This window comes from Schistocerca nitens, chromosome 10 (genome assembly GCF_023898315.1).
Source record: "Schistocerca nitens isolate TAMUIC-IGC-003100 chromosome 10, iqSchNite1.1, whole genome shotgun sequence".
Lineage (NCBI taxonomy): Eukaryota > Metazoa > Arthropoda > Insecta > Orthoptera > Acrididae > Schistocerca > Schistocerca nitens.
In genome coordinates, this window is record NC_064623.1 from 183,978,146 (window position 1) to 184,004,252 (window position 26,107).

At 43.9% G+C, this 26,107-nt stretch overlaps 1 protein-coding gene across 1 annotated transcript in view; it reads right to left on the minus strand.

The window, feature by feature from the left end:
• The window catches only part of LOC126209978 (potassium voltage-gated channel protein eag-like), a 667,509-nt gene that overhangs the window by 227,853 nt on the left and 413,549 nt on the right, over positions 1-26,107 (minus strand). The gene's annotated exons all lie outside the window — the stretch shown is intronic.

A 26,107-nucleotide genomic window follows, 5' to 3' on the forward strand; every position in this document is an offset into this window, starting at 1 on the left:
CTTAGACATTATTCGATCCCATGCCACGTCGTGTTGGGGCACTTCTTTCTGCTCCCGAGGGGCCTCACGCAAGCAGCTGTAACAGTTTCTTTGGCTCTTCATTGTAGATTTCCGGAAAGAATTTGACACGATGCCCCATTGCAGGCTGCTAAGGAAGGTACGAGCATATGGAATAAGTTCACAGAAACGTGATTGGCTCGAAGACTTCTTAAATACGAGGGCGGTTCAGAAAGTAACCTCCGATTGGTCACAGTGCGGGTTGTGGGGGGAGTAGCGATGCCATCTGTGCGTTCACGCACTCAACAGGTCAGTCGGCATCAAGCCGTGGTCGAGTGAACGTCGTACCTGCGCTAGTTTAGTTTTTGTGGCAGTTTGAAATGTGTGCTGCAATAGAAAACCCCGCCAGATGTGAAGTGCGTGCTGTCATAAGGTTTTTTACAGCCAAAGGATATTCTGCAGCAGCTATTCATCGTGAGCTTTGTGCCGTGTACGGACCAAGAGTTATGAGTGGAAGAGTTGTCCGTGAATGGGTACGTTTATTTAAAAGTGGACGAGAAAACGTTCATGATGAAGAGAGGAGTGGTAGACCATCATTGGTGACTGACGAACTCGTTCAGACAGTTGATGCAAAAGTTCGTGAAAATCGACGTTTCTCAATGTCGGAGTTGTCTACTGGTTTTCCACAGATTTCTAAGACTCTCTTGTACGAGATAGTGACAGCAAGATTGGGTTATCGTAAGTTCTGTGCACGATGGGTGCCCAAAATTCTTACCGACCACCACAAAACTCAAAGAATGGCCTCTGCATTAGACTTTCTGTCACGTTATGAGGACGAAGGAGAACCATTGTTAAACAGAATCGTGACCGGTGACGAAACCTGGATTAAGTACGTGAACCCTGAGACAAAAGAACAATCAAAGATGTGGGCACATTCAAATTCGCCTACCAAACCAAGAAAAGCCTCGCAAGATTTTTCTGCCAGAAAACTGATGGCAACGGTGTTTTGGGATGCCAAAGGGGTGTTGTTGGTTGAATTCATGGAACGTGGTACGACCATTAATCAAGACGTGTACTGTGAAAGAATAAAAAAGTTACGACGGGCTATACAGAACAAACGCCGTGGTATGCTGACTTCCGGTATCGTTTTTTTTTTTTTGCAAGATAACGCCCGTCCTCACTCTGCTCGCAGAACAACGGCCCTTCTTGAGTCCTTCAAGTGGGACGTTATCAACCATCCACCTTACAGCCCAGACCTGGCGCAAAGTGATTATCACCTCTTCATGCATTTGAAGAAATGGCTCGGGTCACAGCGGTTTGATGACGACGAAGAGCTCAAAGATGCGGTCACAGGCTGGCTCCAGGCACAAGCGGGTGATTTTTATGCAGAAGGAATTTCAAAGCTTGTGAAGAGATACGATAAGTGCCTCAATCGCTATGGAGACTATGTAGAAAAATAGTGCAAAGATGTAGTTGTAAGATGTATATATTAAAATATTTTTATTTAACTTGGTGTATTTTTTTAAATCAACCGGAGGTTACTTTCTGAACGGCCCTCGTAATAGAACCCAGTATGTCGTCCTCGACGGCGAGTGTTCATCAGAGACAAGGGTATCGTCAGGAGTGCCCCAGGGAAGTGTGACAGAGCCGCTGCTGTTCTCTGCATACATAAATGATTTGGTGGACAGTGTGGGCTACAATCTGCGTTTGTTTGCTGATGATGCCGTGGTGTAAGGTAAGGTATCGAAGTGGAGTGACTGTAGGAAGATGAAGTTGATTTAGACAAAATTATAGTCGATGTGATGAACGGCAGCTAGCTGTAAATGTGGGAAAATGTAAATTAATGCCGATGAGTAGGAAGAACAAACCCGTAATGTTCGGATACAGTAATAGTGTCCTGTTTGAGACATGCAGGTCGTTTAAATATCTGGGCGCAACAATGCAAAGAGACATGAAATGGAACAAGCATGAGACAACTGTGGTAGGGAAGGCGAACTGTTGACTTGGGTTTATTGGGAAAATTTTAGGGCGACTTGTTCACCTCTAAAGGAGACCGCATATAGAACGCTGGTGCGACCTATTTTGAGTACTGCTCGAGTGTTTGGGATCCGTACCAGGTTGAATTGAAGGAAGACATCGAAGCGGTTCAGAGGCGGACTGCTACATTGTAACAGGTAAATTTGAACAAGACGTGTTAGGGAGATTCTTCGGGAACTAAAAACGGGAATCCCTGGAGTGAATGTGACGTTCTTTTCGTGGAACACTAATGAGCATATTTAGAGAACCGGCATTTGAAGCTGACTGCCTAACGATTCTACTGCCGCCAACATACGCTGCGTGTAAGGACAACGAAGATAAGATTCGAGAAATTATGGTTCGTACGGAGGCATATAGACAGTCGTTTTTGTCTAGGTCTATTTTCGAGGGTAACAGGAAAGGAAATGGCAAGTGGCGGTATGGGGTACCCTCCGCCACGCACTGCACGGTTAGCTGCGAAGAATCTATGTGGATGTAGTTGTAGATATTTGATGTAATAATAAAAATTAGTAACCAGTGAAAAGATATTGGAAATTCAAAAAAAGTTCATGCAAATACACATGTTTTTCCATCATATTACCTTCCAAACGTAATATGTACGAAACAAGATGACTGGTGAGCAGAAAAAAGTAAATTAAGAAAAAGTGGGAATCGATTCAGCGATCTACCAACTACGGAGCTTGAATGCCAACCACACGACTGCCGTCAGTTAGTGCACATTGTCGAACATACCGATATTTGACTTACGCGTGAAGTTATCTTCCGAATTTCTCGAAGAAGCTAACAAGGGAACCTCCCAATCGCGACCCCCTCAGATTTAGTTATAATTTGGCACAGTGCGTAGGCCTTGAAAAACTGAACACAGATCAATCGAGAAAACAGGAAGAAGTTGTGTGGAACTATTAAAAAAATAAGCAAAATATACAAACTGAGTAGTCCATGGGCAACATAGGCAACATCAAGGATAATGTGAGCACAGGAGCGCCGTGGTCCCGTGGTTAGCATGAGCAGCTGCGAAATAAGAGGTCCTAGGTTCAAATCTTCCCCCAAGTAGAAACTTTTAATTTTTATTTTCAGACAATTATCAGAGTTCAGGCACTCACACATAATCAACTTCGCTCTCCAAAATTCCAGGACATGTTCAGATTTGCTTGGACATATGCAGGATTTGACGGTCTACACACGGAAAAATTTGAAAACGTTAAAAACATATGTTTTGACAGAGCACAGAGAAAACTGTGCGACTATGAAGCTGTTGCATTCATTTGTTGCAGTTTATGTGACACACTCTTATGTTTTCATCACTTTTTTGAGAGTGATTATCACATCCACAAGAAAACCTAAATCGGGCAAGGTAGAAGAATCTTTTTACCCATTCGCCAAGTGTGCAAGTTAGGTGGGTCGACAACATATTCCTGCCATGTGACGCACATGCCGTCACCAGTGTCGTATAGAACATATCAGACGTGTTTTCCTGGATCAAATGTTTTCGGTTCCCATTGGAAAGGCACGTCCTTTCGTCTACTAATCGCACGGTTTTGCGGTGCGGTCGCAAAACACAGACAATAAACTTATTGCAGTGAACATAGACGTCAATGAACGAACGGACAGATCATAACTTTGCAAAAATAAAGCAAGTACACCTTTCGCTCGAGGGTAGACTTGAACCAAGGACCTCTCGCTCCGCAGCTGCTCACGCTAACCACGAGACCACCGCGCTACTGAGCCCATAATAACCTTGATGTTGCCTATGTTGCTCATGGACTACTCAGTTTGTACATTTTGCTTATTTTTTTAATAGTTCCACACAACTTCTTCCTGTTTTCTCGATTGATCTGTGTTCAGTTTTTCAAGGCCTATGGACTGTGCCAAATTATAACTAAATCTGAGGTGGGTGCGACGGGGAGGTTCCCTTGTAAGTGGTACGCCTTACTACTTTATTATGTTATCCTGATGAAGTAAGTCCGTGATCCGAACCCCGTGGCCTCTCCTTGCAAGTTGAAACTTCATTCAGTTCAGGACAAGATACGACACATCATACTTAGGGGGAAAAAGCAATGGAGCATGAGAGTAAAGCAAATTGCAAAAGTAAATGCTTCTAAATGAAAAGTAACTACGGTGTTCCACAGGGCTCGGTTTTACTTCTATTATTGCTTACAATGAATGACCCTTCACCTTACACAGCTAAAGCAGAAATGACGCTTTTTGTTGATTATCAAGACCAACCAAATCATGTAAACATTTCAAGTATCTAAAACACATGGTCAGATCTTCAGCGATGAGAAAAGTGTGAAAAACACGGACGAGGAAATCTGGATATATGCTCAAGTTGTTAAGACAAAGAAAGCCTCGCAGTAGGTGAGACGGTACGGATATGTGCGACGTGTGGATGCTAATACGGCTAAAGAGGTTAATGTGTGATGTAGAGCTCGGAAAGAAAAAACCAAGAGGGCGGTCAGGACTCAGGTACAACCATTATGTTGAAACGTGAGATCGAGCGAAGAGGTCGTATCTGCGATAGCATTGAAGAGGGAAAGAACTCTAAGGACAGTAACTGGTGGCCAAGCCTGGTTCGCCAAACCACCGGATAAAATGGGATGACGTGGGTGATGCTGCTGCTGCTGATGATGATCAGAAAGAACAATAAAAGAAATATTGAAGAAAATTGAAACTGCCTCATCATAAATAGTCTATAACTTATATTAAAAAAAACAACTCTGTAAAACGTTTTTCCCTTTAAAAAATGTTCAGATGTGTGTGAAATCTTATGGGACTTAACAGCTAAAGTCATCAGTCCCTAAGTTTACACACTACTTAATCTAAATTAACCTAAGGACAAACACACATACCCATGAAACTTCCTGGCAGATTAAAACTGTGTGCCCGACCGAGACTCGAACTCGGGACCTTTGCCTTTCGCGGGCAAGTGCTCTACCATCTGAGCTACCGAAGCACGACTCACGCCCGGTGCTCACAGCTTTGCTTCTGCCAGTATCTGTATCCTTTCTTTCAGGAGTGCTAGTTCTGCAAGGTTCGCAGGAGAGCTTCTGTAAAGTTTGGAAGGTAGGAGACGAGATACTGGCAGAAGCAAAGCTGTGAGCACCGGGCGTGAGTCGTGCTTCGGTAGCTCAGATGGTAGAGCACTTGCCCGCGAAAGGCAAAGGTCCCGAGTTCGAGTCTCGGTCGGACACACAGTTTTAATCTGCCAGGAAGTTTCATATCAGCGCACACTCCGCTGCAGAGTGAAAATCTCATTCTGGAAACACACACCCATGCCCGAGGGAGGACTCGAACCTCCGCCGGAACCAGCCACATAGTCCAGGACTGCAGCGCCTTAGAAATTCCCTTTAAGACAAAGTAAGAAACAGGTTTAATGAACAAAAACATGGAAAAGGCATCAGGAGCTATTGAACATGACAATATGAAAATTCTATAACTTTGGTTGAAACAGATGAGTCACTTCTTTACGAAGTAGGACAAAACATGTTGAATAAGAATTATGTGAAACAGAAAGCTTCTTTTGAGTAGGGGCAGCTAAATACTGGTGTTTCACATTAACAGCGAAAATTGACACGGGGAAGAAAAAGAAGCAAAGATGTTTCGTCAAACGTAGGTCGATTTAATAAGCCGTATGCGAGATAATGTCGGATCTACGGTCACGTTCCGCCACTGATTTCAGTGTGAAAGTTTGTTTTAGTTAGCAGTGTCTTAATTCAGGCAATGTGTTGAGCAGCTGAGCATCAACAAAAGTAAAACAAGGGTGATGCAGCGTAGTTGAATTAAATCAGGTGAGGTTGAGGTAGTCAGGACACGAGACAAGAAAAGTAGTAGAAAAATGTTATTTTGGCAACAAAATAATTACAGAGCTGAAGCAAATCCATACCACTATTTGAAGACAAGTAGGTGTTTAACATCTTTACTAGAAATCTAGAGAAGTTCGTGACCGATTTGCTTCAAATTTTTGCACAATACTCTAATAAAAGATCGGATGGACATGGACTACATATTTTTTTAATAAAATTATTCTGGGTTTGAAGCCACATTGACAACTATAAAATTCCGATGTTTCGGCGATTGTTGCAAGACGCCTTCCTTAGGATGTACAGCTAACTGCTGAGTGAACAGTTGTTTCTTTACTTATATGCTATGGGGCATGGATACACCGGTTCCCGTGAGATCACCGAAGTTAAGCGCTGTTGGCCGTGGCCGGCACTTGGATGGGTGACCATTCAGCCGCCGTGCGCTGTTGCCATTTTTCGGGGTGCACTCAGCCTCGTGATGCCAACTGAGGAGCTACTCGACCGAACAGTAGCGGCTCCGGTCAAGAATACCAGCATAACGACCGGGAGAGCGGTGTGCTGACCCTCCTATCCGCATCCTCAGCTGAGGGTGACACGGTGGTCGGATGCTCCCGGTAGGCCACTCGTAGCCTGAAGACGGAGTGCTTTTTTAATACTATGGAGGAGTGCTGTCATTGGATATGGAGGTGAGGAGGAAGCGTATTAGGAGTTCATTTTATTGGTCTTTGCGTTCAGTGTTGTCATTGGCGGAAATAGGCGTTTTGCTTTGTAGTTTCATTTATTCAGATTGTGTTCATCACTAATCCTGCACACTGTCTTAATTAAAGTTTGTAGGGTCGATTGATTTTGGGTAGGATGGTGGTGCGAGGATGCATGCAGGCACCTCTCCGTGTTGGTGGGCTTCCTATAAAATCTGTCTCCCAGCTTCCCCTCTGGCTTACGGTAAATTTCCACGTCGAGAAAAGGCAATACCCCGTTCTTTTCTATCCCCATGGTAAAATGAATTTTGCTGCGCTGTTGATTGAGATGTTGGTGTAAGTTCTGAAGCTCTTCTTCTCCGAGTGGGCAGATAACAAACGTGTCGTCAACGTACCGTAGCGAGCATCTTGGTCTCAACGTATCATTCTGGTCGTAATGGTGCCGACTGAAGTGTCACATCTTCGAACAATTGCATAAAAATATCTGCTGCGACAGGCGATAGAGGAGAACCCATAGCTACACCGTCCGTCTGCTCATAGAAATCCCCTATCCGCCTGGTCGTCAATCAATGTCGCACTAGCTCGCATACATCAGGTCCCATGTGTTCCTCTGAGATGTTCATGGTGTCCGTCACTGGTACTTTCGTGAATAAGGACTTCACGTCAACGCTAACCATCAGATCCGTACCCGAGACACGCTTTTCTTTCAAAAGTGCTACAAAGTGGGTGGAGTCCTTGACGTATGTATCTGTGTAACCCTCTAGACCGATACGGTAGCTGTGAAGGCAGGAGTCCCGAAAAGCGACGGCCAGCCGGGCTCTGGTGAAGCTACGATAGACCCAGTAGTGGATAACCCATTTGCTTCCAAAGATCACACAAGCCTTGATTAAAATTACAAAAACTACTCCTGAAAAGTGAGGTTTTTCCATGTATGGGAAACTATTCCAAACTCCAACATGGTCATGTACCCAGGAATATATTTTCTATTCAAATTCAAGGGTTTCAGCGCCGAGAAAATATTGTACTGTATTGGATCATCTATTTGTTACATGATACATGAACTACAGCACTGAAAGACCTAAGTCGAAACAAGGCCCCGGGAGTAGAACTACTAACAGCCTTGGGAGAACCAGTCCTGACAAAACTCTACCATCTGGTGAGCAAAATGTATGAGACAGGTGAAATAACCTCAGACTTCAAGAAGAATATAATAAATCCAATTCCAAAGAAAGCAGGTGATGTGAAAATTACCGAACTATCAGTTTAGTAAGTCACAGCTGCAAAATACTAACGCGAATTCTTTACAAACGAATGGAAAAACTGGTAGAAGCCGATCTCGGAGAAGATCAGTTTGGATTCAGTAAAAATGTTGGAACACATGAAGCAACACTGACCCAATGGCTTATCCTAGAAGCTGGATTAAGAAAAGGCAAACCTACGTTTCTAGCATTTGTAGACTTAGAGAAAGCTTTCGACAATGTTGACTGGAATACTCTCTTCCAAATTCTGAAGGTGACAGGGGTAAAATATAGGGAGCGAAAGGCTATTTACAATTTGTACAGAAACCAGATGGCAGTTATAAGAGTCGAGGGACATGAAAGGGAAACAGTGGTTGGGAAGGGAGTGAGACAGGGTTGGAGCCTCTCCCCAATGTTATTCAATCTCTATATTGAACAAGCAGTAAAGGAAACAAAAGAAAAATTCGGAGTAGGTATTAAAATCCATGGAGAAGAAATAAAAACTTTAAGGTTCGCCGATGACATTGTAATTCTGTCAGAGACAGCAAAGGACTTGGAAGAGCAGTTGAACGGAATGGACAGTGTCTTGAAAGGAGAATATAAGTTGAAGTTCAACAAAAGTATAATGGAATGTAGTCGAGTTAACTCCGGTGATGCTGAGGGAATTAGATTAGGAAATGAGACACTTAAAGTAGTAAAGGAGTTTTTCTATTTGTGGAGCAAAATAACTGATGATGGTCGAAGTAGAGAGGATATCAAATGTAGACTGACAATGGCAAGGAAAGCGTTTCTGAAGAAGAGAAATTTGTTAACATCGAGTATAGATTTAAGTGTCAGGAAGTCGCTTCTGAAAGTACTTGTATGGAGTGTTGCCGTGTATGGAAGTGAAATATGGACGATAAATAGTTTGGACAAGAAGAGAATACAAGCTTTCGAAATGTGGTGCTACAGATGAATGCTGAAGATAAGGTGGGTAGATCACATAACTAATGAGGAGGTATTGAATAGAATTGGAGAGAAGAGGAGTTTGTGGCACAACTTGACAAGAAGAAGGGATCGGTTGGTAGGACATGTTCTGAGGCATCACAAATTTAGTATTGGAGGGCAGCGTGGAGGGTAGAAATCTTAGAGGGAGACCAAGAGATGAATACACTAAGCAGATTAAGAAGGATGTAGGCTGCAGTACGTACTGGGAGATGAAGCAGCATGCACAGGATAGGGTAGCATGGAGAGCTGCATCAAACCAGTCTCAGGACCGAAGACCACAACAACAACAACATGAACTACACTCTAATATATTTGGTAAATGAAATCAAATTAAAAAGAAGCGTTATCGGAAACCAGTTACAGTTTTAAAACACTTAGAAATAAAAAATATTTGTAGGGAACACAAATTTAATTTCAAGACAGGAAAAATTGTGAAGACTTTAAAGAGATTCATTTCGTTTGCAAATATCACGTGATCCATTACATACTGCAGAAGATATTCCGTTTCAAGGTACAAGATGGTGTTACGATGAAGATAGTATGGATAAACCGTCTATACGTTATGTAACTAGTTTTAAAATATCCAGAGATCTGCTCACCATAAAACCGGGTAATCACCAATATCCTCGAAATAGCTTTAACATATTATAATACAATATGTACAAGGTGGGGAGGGGGGAGGGGAGGTTACCCAAAAACACCGGAATAATTTTTTAAAAGCAATATGTTTTCAAACTGTTTACAAAACAACCTGATCCCCTTCAAAATATTCTCCATTTTAATCCAATAGATTTGTCCCACCGGTGCTTCCGCTTTCGAAAAATTTTTGTAGTCATCTTTAGAAATAGCTGACAGGCTTAGCCTCGTTTTTCTTTTAATGACTTCCGCAATGTTGTCATATCGATGTCCTTTCATGCCCCTTTTCATGAGTTGAAATAAGAAAAACAGGTCAGGCGAATAAGCTGCGTAGGGTAGCGGAACCGTGTCATTTTTAGCCATAAACTGTCTGTGTGTGCAGGTGCATTCTGTTGATGGAAGAACCAGTCTCCTGTGTGCCAGAAATCGGGTCTTTTTTTTACGACTACCGTTGTGCAATCTGACAGTTCTCTATCGACGGTCTGTGAGCACAAACTCTCGATTTTTTTCAATATGTTCGTCGGTTTGTGCATTTGACGGACGTGTACAACGAGGTTTGTCACCAGTCGCCATGTCGCCATTTTTAAATCGAGCAAACCACTCGTAGACCTCAGTTTTTCCTATAACGTCATCTTGGTAAGCCGTTTTCAACATTAAACCAGTTCCAGAAGAATTTTGCCTAATAGAAAACAAAATTTTACAATTATAGGTTGTTCACTTTAAACTTGCCGTCATAAAAAACGAACAAGAAGAAAGCAGTGCTAGCAAAACCGATCACTGCAGATGAACAGAACGAGCCAGGTCGACAACACAGGCTGCACTGAACTCGCAACTAGTTGCGCTGTACGCTCCTCGTGGCAGAAATGCGTACTACTCAAGCTCCGCTCTCGTCATGTTATTACTTTTTTTTGTTTTTTGTTTTGTTTTTTAGTACCCCATCGTGCAACAAGATTTACAGTGTGGTTACAATTAATGAGCATCTACTCACAGGGGTCAAGTGTGGGCCGTAATTATCGTATGGCAGTGAAATGTGATAGATGTTCTAATGCTTTAATACGGAACTGATTCACTCCGGAAAACAAAATGTTCCAATTTTGGCCGCCGAGTGCAAATCTGGCAGTAGAAATGTGTTCCATATATGATGGATTAGGAATGGGACATGGGCAGAAAAGGTCAGACAAGTGAGAAAGACATAAATGTAGATTTTATTACACGTTTTATTCAATAGGTGCTCTGAAGACATCTGCGAGATGCTATACTGCGCCATATTTTCACCTGGTGGCCGAAATTGAAAGTAATTTCTTTTCATGGTGAATCGGTTCCACATTATGGGTTAGCAAATCTATCATTTTCCTAAGCCTTACGATCGATACAGACGACATTGTACTTCACTGAGTGGCTGCACTTTATTTATAACCTACCAGCATCTACAAGTATTACATAAAATACAATCTCGAATCTCACAACAATAAAAACAGTAGTAAATGCTGGAAAGTGCTTATGGCTGTCTTCTAATGCGCTTACCTCAATTTGATTCTAAAATCGGCCATTAAATTTAGATTAAGGTACATTATCTTCCAGGTACAGCACATTTCCGTGTAGCATTCCCACCTACTTCAACACTTTCATTGTTTTTATATCACACTTAAATGCAAACCTGATACCCTGAACCTTCCGAGATCGGGCATCACAATACAGCAATTTAACAAAATCTTTTTCCTTTCATAAAAATCATGATATTTATAAATGACAGTGGAAAATTTACACTACCGCCTACAGAGTGGCACCATAGTTCCTGAACTGTTACAGCGCTTCACACCGAAAAAGCTTCGTTACTGTTTTTGGCTTTTTGGTATTCAGAGCGGTTATCACTCGTCTCATTTGCCGCATGTGACTCCTCTCATTAGTCATACCGCCGGACATTCTAGTGTCGGTGCCCTGGTGCGTGAAATAGTAATTCTTCCATCGTTTCTGCTGACAGAGTCTAATTTCTGGAGAACTTCGCGCATGCATCACATCAGCCCAAGTCTCATCAGAGGTTACTAGTAATCAATTTCGTACGAATCGCACCCGCTTGTGTGTGTGTGTGTGTAAAACGGAGAAGAAGAGAGAGATAGAGAGAAGACTAGTGCCGAAATGAAATTTAATTTGTGACCACGCTCGCAGGATGATATGTGATGCCGGGCATATGGGCGCTACATCACCATACTACACACGCCCTCTAGAGGCCTACGACTCTCCATCGCCCTTTTACTCCCCGCCATTTCATCTCTCCTACCACTCCCCCCCTCTCCCCCCCCCTCGTCCCAAAACCCGCCCCACTCCACCTGTAACCCAACATGCAAAACACGAGAAAGAAAGCGGTCCATAGATTGTTCCGACCACGCGACACAAACACCAGCATCAATTCATCGGGCCGGCGGGCGGTAGCCGTTATTAATTCAAAATCCCTCTGGTCATTAAAGCCGTTATTTATGAAAACAGAATAGTCTGACCAGCGAAGAGACAAGAAAAAAAAACAGAGAGCAGTGAGGCAGGAAAACACACAACTTGCCGCACACGAAATGGAGAGACCAAATGTACACTGGACAGCAATCTACACAGACATTGCCAAAAATGTGTAGCAAATCGAGATAAGTCTGAGTGGGAAATGACCGCGTGTGTCGATGTGGTTAGTGAAACCGAAGTTCTACGTGTCCGATATGCTCTGTCTTTTCTTTTCACTGGTCCTGAATCTTACAACGAGCTGGTGAAAATACTACAACTATCGGAAAATGGATACGCATATCAAGGATAGGCAAAAAAAAAAAAAAAAAAAAAATTATGTAAAATTCATATAGCATTTATGATTTTTGATACGGAGAAAGAGAGAATGAATACTAGTTCCAACATCTGGATATTATTTCATTTGGAAATAGCTTTCACCCTACAGTCTCGCTCGCGCACGAGTAGATCACATACACGAGGGTGGTTTGAAAAGTTCTCGCAACGGAATAAAAAAAAAGTACTTATACCACCGAAACTTCTTTTGTTCTTCAATGTAGTCTCCATGTAGGTTAATGCACTTCGTCCAACGATGTTCCAGTGCCTTGATCCCATCTCAAAAATGTGTTTCCTTCAGGCCTGCAAAATAGTTGTCAACTCCGGCTATCAATTCTTCGTTTAAAATGAAACTTCCTCCACCAAGAAAAATTTTCGGTTTTTGGGAAGAGATGGAAGTCTGATGGAACCACACCAAGTGAATAAAACGGGTTTGGCAACAATTCATATCTTAGTTCGTGTAATGTTGCCATGGCGACAGCACATGTATGCGGACGCACATTGTCTTCCTGGAAGATGACTTTCTTTCTTGCTAAACCTGGCCTTTTTTCGCGTATCTTTTGTTGCAAATTGTCCAGAAGGTTAGCATAGTATTCTCCAATAATTGTCTGCCCAGTGGGGAGATGATCTACAAACAGAATCCTCTTCGCATCCCAGAACACTGATGCCAAGACCTTTCCCGACGAAGGAATTGTCTTTCCTTTCTTTGGTGGCGGAGAGTCAGCATGTTTCCACTGCTTTGGCTGTTGTTTTGTCTCTGGAATATAGTAGTGCACCGAAGCTTCATCTGTGTCACAAACCGGCGCAAAAAATCTTGTTCGTTTCTCCTAAAACGGGCCAAACATTGTTACGATATGTCCATTCTCATGCGTTTTTGATACAGCGTCAAGAGCCGCGGCACCCATCTTGCTGATAATTTTTTCATTTCTAATTCTTCAGCTACAATGTGATACACCCTTTCTGATGACATCTGGCAAGTGTAAACAATTTCACACACTTTCAATCGGCGACCCCCCATGACCCTTTTGTGCACAGTTGCAATGATTTCTGGTGACACATCTTGGCCGATCACTGCCGGGATCATCATCTAAGCTCTCCCGGCCAAATTTAAGTTCATTTGTCCGCTTGGCAACAGTTGAACACGAAGGAGCAGAGTCCCCAAATTTATTCTGGAAATTGGCATGAATGTCAATTGCTTTCATACCTGTCTTTACGAAGTACTTAACCACTCCTCGAATCTCGATTTTTTCCATCTTCGCAAAAAACTACGCGGGAACAACAGAACCACGTCACCGCAACAGCTCTCTTCCAAGAGCACTGACGTGGCACGTGTTTACAGGCAACAGTACAATGAATATCACGTGAACAACTCGTTGCGCTAGTGCTCACCTCTGGTGGTGATTCCGAGAACTTTTCAAACCGCCCACGCACACTGCCGGAAAAAAATCGCAGTACGAAGGAGTTGTGAAACACACAAAAGTTTGTACATATTTTTCTACGTCATGTAATCCTATTGTCGATCTTACCTACAAAGGTCTTATATAACCTATTTGTCTGTTCTTACTTAATGTGACTTCTGTACAGCCATGCTCTTTGATGTAACATCCACGTGAACATTTTATTCATAATTTATGATAATTCATGTAATTGTAATTAATCTATGGATGTAATTTCAAAAGTAATGTGTGGTAGAAGACTGTAAAAGTAAAAAATTTAATTCTAATACCTACACTCCTGGAAATTGAAATAAGAACACCGTGAATTCATTGTCCCAGGAAGGGGAAACTTTATTGACACATTCCTGGGGTCAGATACATCACATGATCACACTGACAGAACCACAGGCACATAGACACAGGCAACAGAGCATGCACAATGTCGGCACTAGTACAGTGTATATCCACCTTTCGCAGCAATGCAGGCTGCTATTGTCCCATGGAGACGATCGTAGAGATGCTGGATGTAGTCCTGTGGAACGGCTTGCCATGCCATTTCCACCTGGCGCCTCAGTTGGACCAGCGTTCGTGCTGGACGTGCAGACCGCGTGAGACGACGCCTCATCCAGTCCCAAACATGCTCAATGGGGGACAGATCCGGAGATCTTGCTGGCCAGGGTAGTTGACTTACACCTTCTAGAGCACGTTGGGTGGCACGGGATACATGCGGACGTGCATTGTCCTGTTGGAACAGCAAGTTTCCTTGCCGGTCTAGGAATGGTAGAACGATGGGTTCGATGACGGTTTGGATGTACCGTGCACTATTCAGTGTCCCCTCGACGATCACCAGTGGTGTACGGCCAGTGTAGGAGATCGCTCCCCACACCATGATGCCGGGTGTTGGCCCTGTGTGCCTCGGTCGTATGCAGTCCTGATTGTGGCGCTCACCTGCACGGCGCCAAACACGCATAGGACCATCATTGGCGCCAAGGCAGAAGCGACTCTCATCGCTGAAGACGACACGTCTCCATTCGTCCCTCCATTCACGCCTGTCGCGACACCACTGGAGGCGGGCTGCACGATGTTGGGGTGTGAGCGGAAGACGGCCTAACGGTGTGCGGGACCGTAGCCCAGCTTCATGGAGACGGTTGCGAATGGTCCTCGCCGATACCCCAGGAGCAACAGTGTCCCTAATTTGCTGGGAAGTGGCGGTGCGGTCCCCTACGGCACTGCGTAGGATCCTACGGTCTTGGCGTGCATCCGTGCGTCGCCGCGGTCCGGTCCCAGGTCGACGGGCACGTGCACCTTCCGCCGACCACTGGCGACAGCATCGATGTACTGTGGAGACCTCACGCCCCACGTGCTGAGCAATTCGGCGGTACGTCCACCCGGCCTCCCGCATGCCCACTATACGCCCTCGCTCAAAGTCCGTCAACTGCACATACGGTTCACGTCCACGCTGTCGCGGCATGCTACCAGTGTTAAAGACTGCGATGGAGCTCCGTATGCCACGGCAAACTGGCTGACACTGACGGCGGCGGTGCACAAATGCTGCGCAGCTAGCGCCATTCGACGGCCAACACCGCGGTTCCTGGTGTGTCCGCTGTGCCGTGCGTGTGATCATTGCTTGTACAGCCCTCTCGCAGTGTCCGGAGCAAGTATGGTGGGTCTGACACACCGGTGTCAATGTGTTCTTTTTTCCATTTCCAGGAGTGTATTTATGCATAAAGATAGTAGGTCTGTGATCATGTAAAACTTGGAAGTCCCTCCGCAAGGGAACTGGTTAGACAGGAATAGAAAAGGTTGATCTGGCGTTCCAACTGCGCGGTTCCTGTGTGGCATGAGTTAGTCGGTGGTTAGCAGGCAAAGGGTGCGCATCCTGTGATCTGAAAGAGGCGAGAACAACTGCAGGACTGTATAATATAGACTCGGATGCGGAAATAATTCGGCTTATTACTCGTGGCATACTTTCATTAGCTCCGTACTACGAAAATCCGATGCTGAGAAGAGAATTATCAGAACTCGTTGCACGGGAAGAGCCATGGATGCTTTTGCTCCCCTTTTTGAAGAGCACAGGAGACTGATACTCCCACCACCTTCGTCTCAATTTATCAGATGAGTACTGTATAACTGCATGAAGGAGTTACTTGCTTTCCTTTTCAGTAATAATTTCGTGTTCTGTGAACTTCGTGTTAGCCTCCACATTTACCATTAGAAAGCGGCCTTCGCCAAGTGCTACGATGAATTTTACTGAAATCAAAAGCAGTTATCTTCCTAAACAAAAATTAATAAACTTTGTGGAGTTGTGCTAACTATAATTATGTACTTTACAAGTTTTGAAACGCTCCACGTAGTTTCCATAAATGGACAGTTAAAGTTTCATAAAAGTACAATTACCATAAGCAAGTGGGTAAAATTTTTATAATACTTTCCTAAGATCCCGACCTCAAACAGTCTTGAAAATTATCTTGATATCTTTATGCCTTCTAGTTTCCCTGTCACGTTCAAGATTCTGACATTCCACACCCCGACTCGTAGTACGCTATCCTTCCGTTGATAATTCAATCTTTTTCTCATAGTAACCTCACCCTTGGCAGTCCCCTCTCGGAGATTCGAATAGGGGAATATTCAGGAGTCTTTTGCCAGTGGAGAGATCATCATGTCACTTCTTCAATTACAGGCCACATGTCCTGTGGATACACGTTTCGTGTCTTTAATGCAGTTGTTTCCATTGCCTTCTGCGTCCTCATGCCGTTGATCATTGCTGATTCTTGCGCCTTTAGGGGCAGTTTCCCACCCCTTAGACAAGAGAGTGCCCTTTATCTCTGTCCGCTCTTCCACCCTCTCTGACAGGCCCGTTGGCAGAACGAGGGTGACTTCTTATGCCGGATGTCAGTGCTGATTATTAATCATAATTCAAGCAGCGGCGGGATTCGAACCCGGGACTGTAGACGTTTTGATTATGAATCAAAAGCCGGCCGCGGTGACCGAGCGGTTGTAGGAGCTTCAGTCCGGAACCACGTGGCTGCTACGGTCGCAGGTTCGAATCCTGCCTTGGGCATGGATGTGTGTGATGTCCTTAGGTTAGCTAAGTTTAAGTAGTTCTAAGTCTAGGGGACTGATGACCTCAGATGTTTCATCTACATCTACATCTACGTTTATACTCCGCAAGCCACCCAACGCTGTGTGGCGGAGGGCACTTTTCTGTTCCACTCGCATATGGTTCGCGGGAAGAACGACTGCCGGAAAGCCTCCGTGTGCGCTCGAATCTCTCTAATTTCACATTCGTGATCTCCTCGGGAGGTGTAAGTAGGGGGAAGCAATATATTAGATACCTCATCCAGAAACGCACCCTCTCGAAACCTGGCGAGCAAGCTACACCGCGATGCAGAGCGCCTCTCTTGCAGTCTGCCACTTGAGTTTGCTAAACATCTCCGTAATGCTATCTCGCTTACCAAATAACCCTGTGACGAAACGCGCCGCTCTTCTTTGGATCTTCTCTATCTCCTCTGAACCCGATCTGGTACGGTTCCCACACTGATGAGCAATACTGAAGTACAGGTCGAACGAGTGTTTTGTAAGCCACCTCCTTTGTTGATGGACTACATTTTCTAAGGACTCTCCCAATGAATCTCAACCTGGTCCCCGCCTTACCAACAATTAATTTTATATGATCATTCCACTTCAAATCGTTCCGTTCGCATACTCCCAGATATTTTAGAGAACTGCTACCAGTGTTTGTTCCGATATCATATAATCATACAATAAAGGATCCTTCTTTGTATGTATTCGGAATACATTACATTTGTCTATGTTGTCAGTTGCCAATCCCTGCACCAAGTGGCTATCCGCTGCTGATCTTCCTGCATTTCGCTATAATTTTGTAATGCTGTAACTTCTCTGTGTACTACAGCATCATCCGCGAAAAGCCGCACGGAACTTCCGACACTACCTACTAGATCATTTAGATATATTGTGAAAAGCAATGGTCCCATAACATTCCCCTGTGTCACGCCGCCGGCCGGTGTGGCCGTGCGGTTCTCAGCGCTTCAGTTTGGAACCGCGTGACCGCTACGGTCGCAGGTTCGAATCCTGCCTCGGGCATGGATGTGTGTGACGTCCTTCGGTTAGTTAGGTTTAAGTAGTTCTAAGTTCTAGGGGACTGATGACCTTAGAAGTTAAGTCCCATAGTGCTCAGAGCCATTTGAACCATTTAGAGGTTACTTTAACGCCTGTAGACGTCTCTCCATTGAGAGCAACATGCTGTGTTCTGTTTGCTAAAAACTCTTCAATCCAGCCACACAGCTGGTCTGATATTCCGTAGGCTCTTACTTTGTTTATCAGGCGACAGTGCGGAAATGTATCGAACGCCTTCCGGAAGTCAAGGAAAATGGCATCTACCTGGGAGCCTGTATCTAATATTTTCTGGGTTTCATGAACAAATAATGCGAGTTGGGTCTCACACGATCGCTGTTTCCGGAATCCATGTTGATCCCTACAGAGTAGATTCTGGTTTTCCAGAAACGACACGATACGCGAGCAAAAAACATGTTCTAAAATTCTACAACAGATCGACGTCAGAGATATAGGTCTATAGTTTTGCTCATCTGCTCGACGACCATTCTTCAAGACTGGGACTACCTGTGCTCTTTTCCAATGATTTGGAACCTTCCGTTCCTCTAGAGACTTGCGGTACTCGGCTGTTAGAAGAGGGGCAAGTTCTTTCGCGTACTCTGTGTAGAATCGAATTGGCATGCCGTCAGGTCCAGTGGACTTTCCTCTGTTGAGTGATTCCAGTTGCTTTTCTATTCCTTGGACACTTATTTCGATGTTAAGTCCCATAGTGCTCAGAGCCATTTGAACCATGAATCAAAGACGCTACCCCTTAGACCACGGGATTGTATGAGCTTCTACGAAATTGTAATCAGATGGTTTTCTTTACATGAACATCACATGTATAGATTTACGTCCCATTCAGGTAATTCCTTCGTGGTGCGTAGCTCTCGTTTTCCTTAGAGTGTATGTTGAGCAGTTTCTGTAATTGGTGAGATGCTTCCAGTGATTATTCTGGCAGTCCTATTTTGAAGCACAAGACCTTACTCTTTAGCCGCTTTCCTCCACTCCTTAGCTGTAGTGCAGACGGCATAAGTAGATCGTGCTCCAGCCGGCCTACTGGCGTGACGTCATCCCGCCTCCGACTGCGCTGCTGCGGGAGCAGTGTTGGCCGCCGCCGGCCCTCCACACCCTCTCTCCGGCCACTTCTGAGCCGGCACTCGGCCAGGCTGTCCCAATATTTGACGCCAGCCGCGCCTGAGGGGGACTCACACGCCGCCGTTCCGTCCTCCTGCTGAGGGCGAAAACTTCTCCCCCCAGTGCCTATAACTGGAGCGCCGCCGTGTGTCCAAGTAGACAATCCGGAGCGTCAGTAGTCCATTTATAACGAAGTAAGGTCCAATACATGCTTTCTATCGGACAACGTTCCCTATAGTATCTTGCTGGAGAATGATGCTGGAATAAGCTCCTCTCGTCTACTCCATTCACAACGTTGGAATTAGATAAAAAGATTCGACTGGTCGGTACATAATTAAGAACTTTACTCAATAATCTCCGGTTGCAAGTCATACGCTGCTCGCTATTACGGTGATTACTTTGTGATACTACATTTACGAAATATTTTTATTAAGTCGAGAACCACCAAGCACGCTCAAAATTTGCCTCTATATTTTTCTTTTATTAAAAATCGTTAAAAATATTCATTTATGCTTATGGACCTGTTTCATTTTGTTTTTCACCTGTACTATAATGTACACTTACTAGGCTAAAATTTTAATAACTGGAAACAAAAAATGCAACTTTTATGCTCAACGGGACATTTTGTCCTGTAACCATAACTGAAACGTCTCTAAATTTGATTTGGCAAAGTTGGCATGCAGTAACTTCAGTAACTCATTCAGAAAACTTCTCTTCCTTAAGTAAATTTCTGGCTACTTCTTTATTACCTTTATGTACTATCTACATTTGTTTATTTATACACACGAACCCCTCTCGATGTGAATTTTGTCGCCATCTACGTAAGAGTCATTCAGAATCAATCATTTTGCGTTCAGGGGGTAACTGTCATCTCTAAATGACATATTCCCTCCAACTGAAGTGTGTTTCTTGCAAGTTTTCAATATACCGTAATTCATATTTGTGCAAGTTGCAAGTGTTTTTATTTTTGATTTTGAAACTTTTTGTCAACGACAAAAATGTATTATTTAATTATTAGATCAAGGAATGAATCAAAATTTTGGACAACATGTATATTCAAGTGCGGACTTTATGTTTCTAGTTTATATAAACTTTCATTGCCCAAGTACTGACTGTTTCTGCTCTTTATCACTCTTTCCAGAGAAGAATAAAACATTATGTAACACATTTCTGGACACGCTATATGTTCTACACGTTACATTTTCAGTTATAATGTCACTGAACACTTTTAAACGGCCGGCCTTAGTGGCCGAGAGGTTCTACGCGCTACAGTCTGGAACTGCGCGACCGCTACGGTCGCAGGTTCGAATCCTGCCTCGGGCATGATTGTGTGTGATGTCCTCAGGTTAGTTAGGTTTAAGTAGTTCTAAGTTCTAGGGGACTGATGACCTCAGCAGTTAAGTTCCATAATGCTGAGAGCCATTTGAACTTTTAAACGCACACTGGAAACACAATCATAAGTTTACAGCCTATTGTAACAAGGGCAAATATTTCCCTTGGTTAATGCTCCACATAACTTAAAGTTACTTATCTGCAACACGTTTTTCAGACAGTATTCGCATGTACCACTTTATGTAAAATGTCACTCTACTTCAGGAGATGTGACGTGAAATGCTGACATGCCTGAAAAACTGCGCTATGAGGCATGACGTGTTAAGTTATTACTTTTTTTTATTAGTAACTGTATTGGCATCACGTACAGTTGACAGTGTCCACGTATGCCGCTAGATGTATAGCGCACAATTATATCTTTGTGTGACAAGTACTTCAGGTGGTATGACGTCATGAAGATTAAGCTGAGTGAAAATGAAACGGCAGGGCGAATTTCTCTAGAGATACAGGCGAAACATGTGCACATGCTTGCTCTGTTCACTATGTGATAAAAGTATCCGGACACCTGGCTCAAAATGACTTACAAGTTCGTGGCGCCCTCCATCGGTTACGCTGGAATTCATTATAGTGTTGGTCCAATCTTAGGCCTGATGACAGCATCCACCTACGCAGGCATGCCTTCAATCAGGTGCTAAAAGGTTTCTTGCGGTATGGCAGCCCACTCTTCACGGAGTGCTGGACTGAGGAGTAATATCAATATGGCACGAAGTACGCGTTCCAAAACATCCCAAAGGTGTTCTATAGGATTCGGATTAGGACTCTGTGCAGGCCAGTCCATTTCAGCGATGTTATTGTCGTTTTGCAAGCCCCCCCCCCCACCCCCTCGTGATCGTGCCGTAGCGTTCTCGCTTCCCGCGCCCGGGTTCCCGGGTTCGATTCCCGGCGGGGTCAAGGATTTTCTCTGCCTCGTGATGACTGGGTGTTGTGTGATGTCCTTAGGTTAGTTTGGTTTAAGTAGTTCTAAGTTCTAGGGGACTGATAACCATAGATGTTAAGTCCCATAGTGCTCAGAGCCATTTGAACCATTTTGAACCAAGGCCCCTCCATGAAAAACAAGATCACATTATAACACCACAGCCTCCGAATTTTACTGTTGGCCCTACACACGCTGGCAGATGACGTTCACCGGGCACTCGACATAACCACACCGTGCCGTGGGATCGCCACATTGTGTACCGTGATTCGTCACTTCACACAACGTTTTTCCACTGTTCAATCGTCCAATGGTTACGCTCCTTACACCAACCGAGGCGTCGTTTGGCGTTTAACGGCGTGATGTGTGGCGTATGAGCAGCCCCTCGACCGTGAAATTCAAGTTTCTCAACTCCCGCCTAACTGTCATAGTACTTGCAGAGGATCCTAATGCAGTTTTTAATTCCTGTGTGATGGTCTGGACAGATGTCTGCCTATTACACATTACGACCCTCTGAAACTGTCAGCGGTCTCTATCACTCAACAGACGAGATCGACCTGTACGATTTTGTGTTGTACGTGTCCCTTCACGTTTCCACTTCACTATCACATCGGAAACAGTGGATTTGGCGATATTTAGGAGTGTGCAAGTATCGCGTACAGACGTATGACACAAGCCACACCCAATCACCTGACCACGAAGTGCATGAGCTCCACCGAGCGTCCCATTCTGGTCTCTCACGATGTCTGATGACTACTGAGGTCGCTGATGTGGAGTACCTGGCAGCACAATGCAACTAATATGAAACTGGTATGTTTTTGTGGGCGTTCGGATACTTTTGATCACAAAGTTTACGTTAGATCTTCGTGAAATATATGTACCATTTGCATACGTGGACAAAGCTACACCTGGAAACCTTCTCCTAAATATCAGGATAGATTTCTACCAAACTTGGTACACTTACTACTATCTGGAAAGAAATACTGTAGGGATAACATCCAACAACCTCTTACTGGTTTGGGGGCGATAATGGAGAGAGAAAAAGGACGACATGCAGAGAGTGCGAAGGAGGAGATGGACACATATAGGAGGATGGAGGAGATGGACAGAGAGAGGGGAGATGAACAGAGAGAGGGGGGAGGGGATCGACGTAGAGAGGAGCAGGTGGAAGAGGAGATGGATGAGGAATTGGATAGTGAAAGAGACCAGACAGTGAACATTGAGACATGAGTGGAGGCGCTGGAGGGAGAAAGGAAAAATGAGGAGATGGGCACGGAGAGGGGGGGGGAGGAGGAGGAGGAGGAGGATGAGATGGACAGAGAGAGAAGGAACCACGGAGTGTCAGGCATTTCATGGAAGTAGTGATGGGCTAAACTGCGATTTTACGATATCAGTGATTTCTGTGAATGCTACTTTTCAGTATCTGTTATTCTTAACTGTGATTTGTCGCAGTTAAGGAACCTAGGTCGTGTATCCCTCCGCCACTGCTATTTCTGCGATTTCTGCTACTTCTGCGATTTCTGTGACTTCTGCTACTTCTGCGATTTCTGTGACTTCTGCTACTTCTGCGATTTCTGTGGCTTCTGCTACTTCTGCGATTTCTGTGGCTTCTGCTACTTCTGCGATTTCTGTGACTTGTGCTACTTATGCGATTTCTGTGGCTTCTGCTACTGCTGCGATTTCTGTGACTTCTGCTACTTCTGCTATTTCTGCGATTTCTGCTACTTCTGCGATTTCTGTGACTTGTGCTACTTCTGCGATTTCTGTGACTTCTGCTACTTCTGCGATTTCTGTGACTTCTGCGATTTCTGTGACTTCTGCTACTTCTGCGATTTCTGTGGCTCCTGTTACTTTTGCGATTTCTGTGACTTCTGCTACTTCTGCGATTTCTGTGACTTGTGCTACTTCTGCGATTTCTGTGACTTCTGCTACTTCTGTGATTTCTGTGGCTTCTGTTACTTTTGCGATTTCTGTGACTTCTGCTACTTCTGCGATTTCTGTGACTTCTGCTACTTCTGCGATTTCTGTGACTTCTGCTACTTCTGCGATTTCTGTGACTTGTGCTACTTCTGCGATTTCTGTGGCTTCTGTTACTTTTGCGATTTCTGTGACTTCTGCTATTTCTGCGATTTCTGTGACTTCTGCTACTTCTGCGATTTCTGTGACTTCTGCTACTTCTGCGACTTCTGTGACTTCTGCTACTTCTGCGATTTCTGTGACTTCTGCTACTTCTGCGATTTCTGTGACTTCTGCTACTTCTGCGATTTCTGTGGCTTACCACCGTATGAAAAAGTTACATCTGTCCACACAGAAAATAGCATCTCAACAAACCTGTCATTGGTAAGTATGTTTTACGTTTGTTCTTCCGTTGACTTTAATTTTGTATTAAAGAAACCACTGTGAAAATATTAATAGTGTAATTAATATGTAAGTAGCCATACAGTACCGTAATAGTTCGTGTTTAGAAAATGAATTCTATCATATTGTTATGTTTACAGTTACCCGAACTACATTTCAGTCACTCAGTAAAGTGATAACTCAAAATATCATTGTCAGCAGATCTGGAGAAATTGCCACTGCGTCTTTAGACCGTTTTAGTCAGACGAGACGTTAGCTTCTAAGTGTTTCGATGGACTTAATTACTTCAGTGAGATCGTTGTTGCAAATGTGAAATACACCCCATTGAGTGGCTGTGACAGCAAAAATTGTTTAATAATTCTTGTGATTTTGCAGACACAGTTCTGGTTGCTGTACGTATCTATCCACATCAAGGCTGTTGGGAGAGACTCGTGAAGATTCGAGACAGCTCTTAGAGGATTTGCAGTTTAACGGTGACATAATTGTGAAATAAGTGTGCAGATGAGTGATTAAACTGAGATTTATTGAAGTTGTTGTGTGATTTTAAAGGAATAATAAATGTTAAATACAGTGAGTGAATAATGAAAATCTCATTTTCCACATGTTAAGCCGTCCAATACCCGTAATTTTCCGTCACTTATGTGTTGGTAAACACAATTTTGGTGTGACCCTGACCTGTAACATATCCCGAAGTCTACAATATGCATTTTGAGGCTGTTAATATGAAAGTGGGAAGTACAAATCTTCCAGTTAAATCAGGACTAGCTCAAGTGCATTACTTGAAAGTAACACAGGAAAAGCTTACTTATGTAGGTTGTAGTAGTGTCGGCAAAAAGTTCTTGTGTGTGAAGTTGCCATGTAGAACACCAGGTGTAAAACTTTTCTCCCGAGTGTTGAACTGTGTCGGAACAAAAGTGAGGCATTCATATGACGCAATAATACTGTTTTTATTTCACTACACTTATACAGGTGTCTGAGTTCTGCTGTGTTAACATTGCAAAGTCCTGTAGGCATGTGGAGTATTAACCAAAACTGTCATATTGGAAGCAGAATCAAACACATTTGTTACGTTACTTGATATTTTCAGGAGAAAAAGGCAATGTTGCTTCTTATTAATATAATACATTCAGAGTCACAGCTGTGTTTGACCAACCATAACTGATGCTGAATGTGCATGTCGTAATATAATATGAAGCCCTTATTTCAATAGTGGTACAAGTCCATTGTCTCCACTTTTCTGTCTATAATGCTTCTGAAATTAATGATCCAAACAAACATAAATAACGGTTCATCTCTAGCAAGAAGCCATATGCTTGAATATTTATTGTATCTCAACTGCAGATTTTTCAGCGCTCATTTAACTTTACGACTCTGTATCTCAAAATGAACAAAAGTGGACTTGTACCACTATTGAAATAAGCCCTTCATATGCACACGCAGCACGTCGATATCACCTGCACAAGGATCTCATAACGAAGTATGTACGTCGGTCAACAGATGGCACTAGGAAAAGAATGTTAACTGCGCTTTTTAGTTGCTACTTGCGACTCTTCGTTGCGATTTCTCACAGAAATTGCAGTTTGACTCGGTAGCGAATAGCGTAGTATGAACTTTGCTCAACAGATGGCACTGCTAACTGCGCTTTTTAGTTGCTACTTGCGACTCTTAGTTGCGACTTGTCACAGAAATCGCAATTGGACTCGATAGCGTGTCGCAGAGATGAGCGTAGTACGAACTTTGGCCAACAGATGGCACAGTTAACTGCGCTTTTTAGTTGCTACTTGCGACTTCTAGCCGCGATTTGTCACTGAAATCGCAGAAAGCAGTACGGAGTTCGGCCAACAGATGGCTCACGGCGTTGAATGTGAAATGCTACTTGCGACTGCCAACTGTAACTGAAATCGCAATTAGATTTTGTAAAGTTGTTATTGTGATATCTGTGACTTCTCAATCACTGTGATTTCTAACAGGTACGCGATTTCCTGCCCACCACTAAATGGAAGTCTTACAGAGTGGAACTGACTACTACAACAAGGGTGCTGACTTCTCCAACAAAGGCCTGCACTAAGTCATCCACAGTCGGGGGGCAATGTGTCGCACTGAAGGGGGAAAATGTAGAGAAAGATTAACACAATTTTTCATGGTAGTAGCTTGATTTTTTTTTCTGGGAGGTAACTAAAGCTTTATGACCGCCGTTTGCACATCTGTTAGATATGCGACTGGTTAGTGTTCGTAGGTACTGAAGTTTGCAACCGGGCCACACAGCGGCTCTTAAACACATTACGGTCTGCTATTACACTCCTCAGCGGTGGTCGTAGGGTGTCGTACAGCAGCCGTAAAGAACTCTCGTTCCCTCCCATTAAGGGATTCAAATGGCAGCGGAAGCTCAAATGAAAAACTGCCCAGTAGCGTCATAGCTGGAGTGGGGGCTGGCCAGGGAGGGTAATTTGTGCCGTCAGGGGAACGTTACCCGCTTTATGATTCACGGCTGCGGGGTAATTATAACGTGGACACCCCTCCCTCCCTACATCACGGGTGCCCGCCT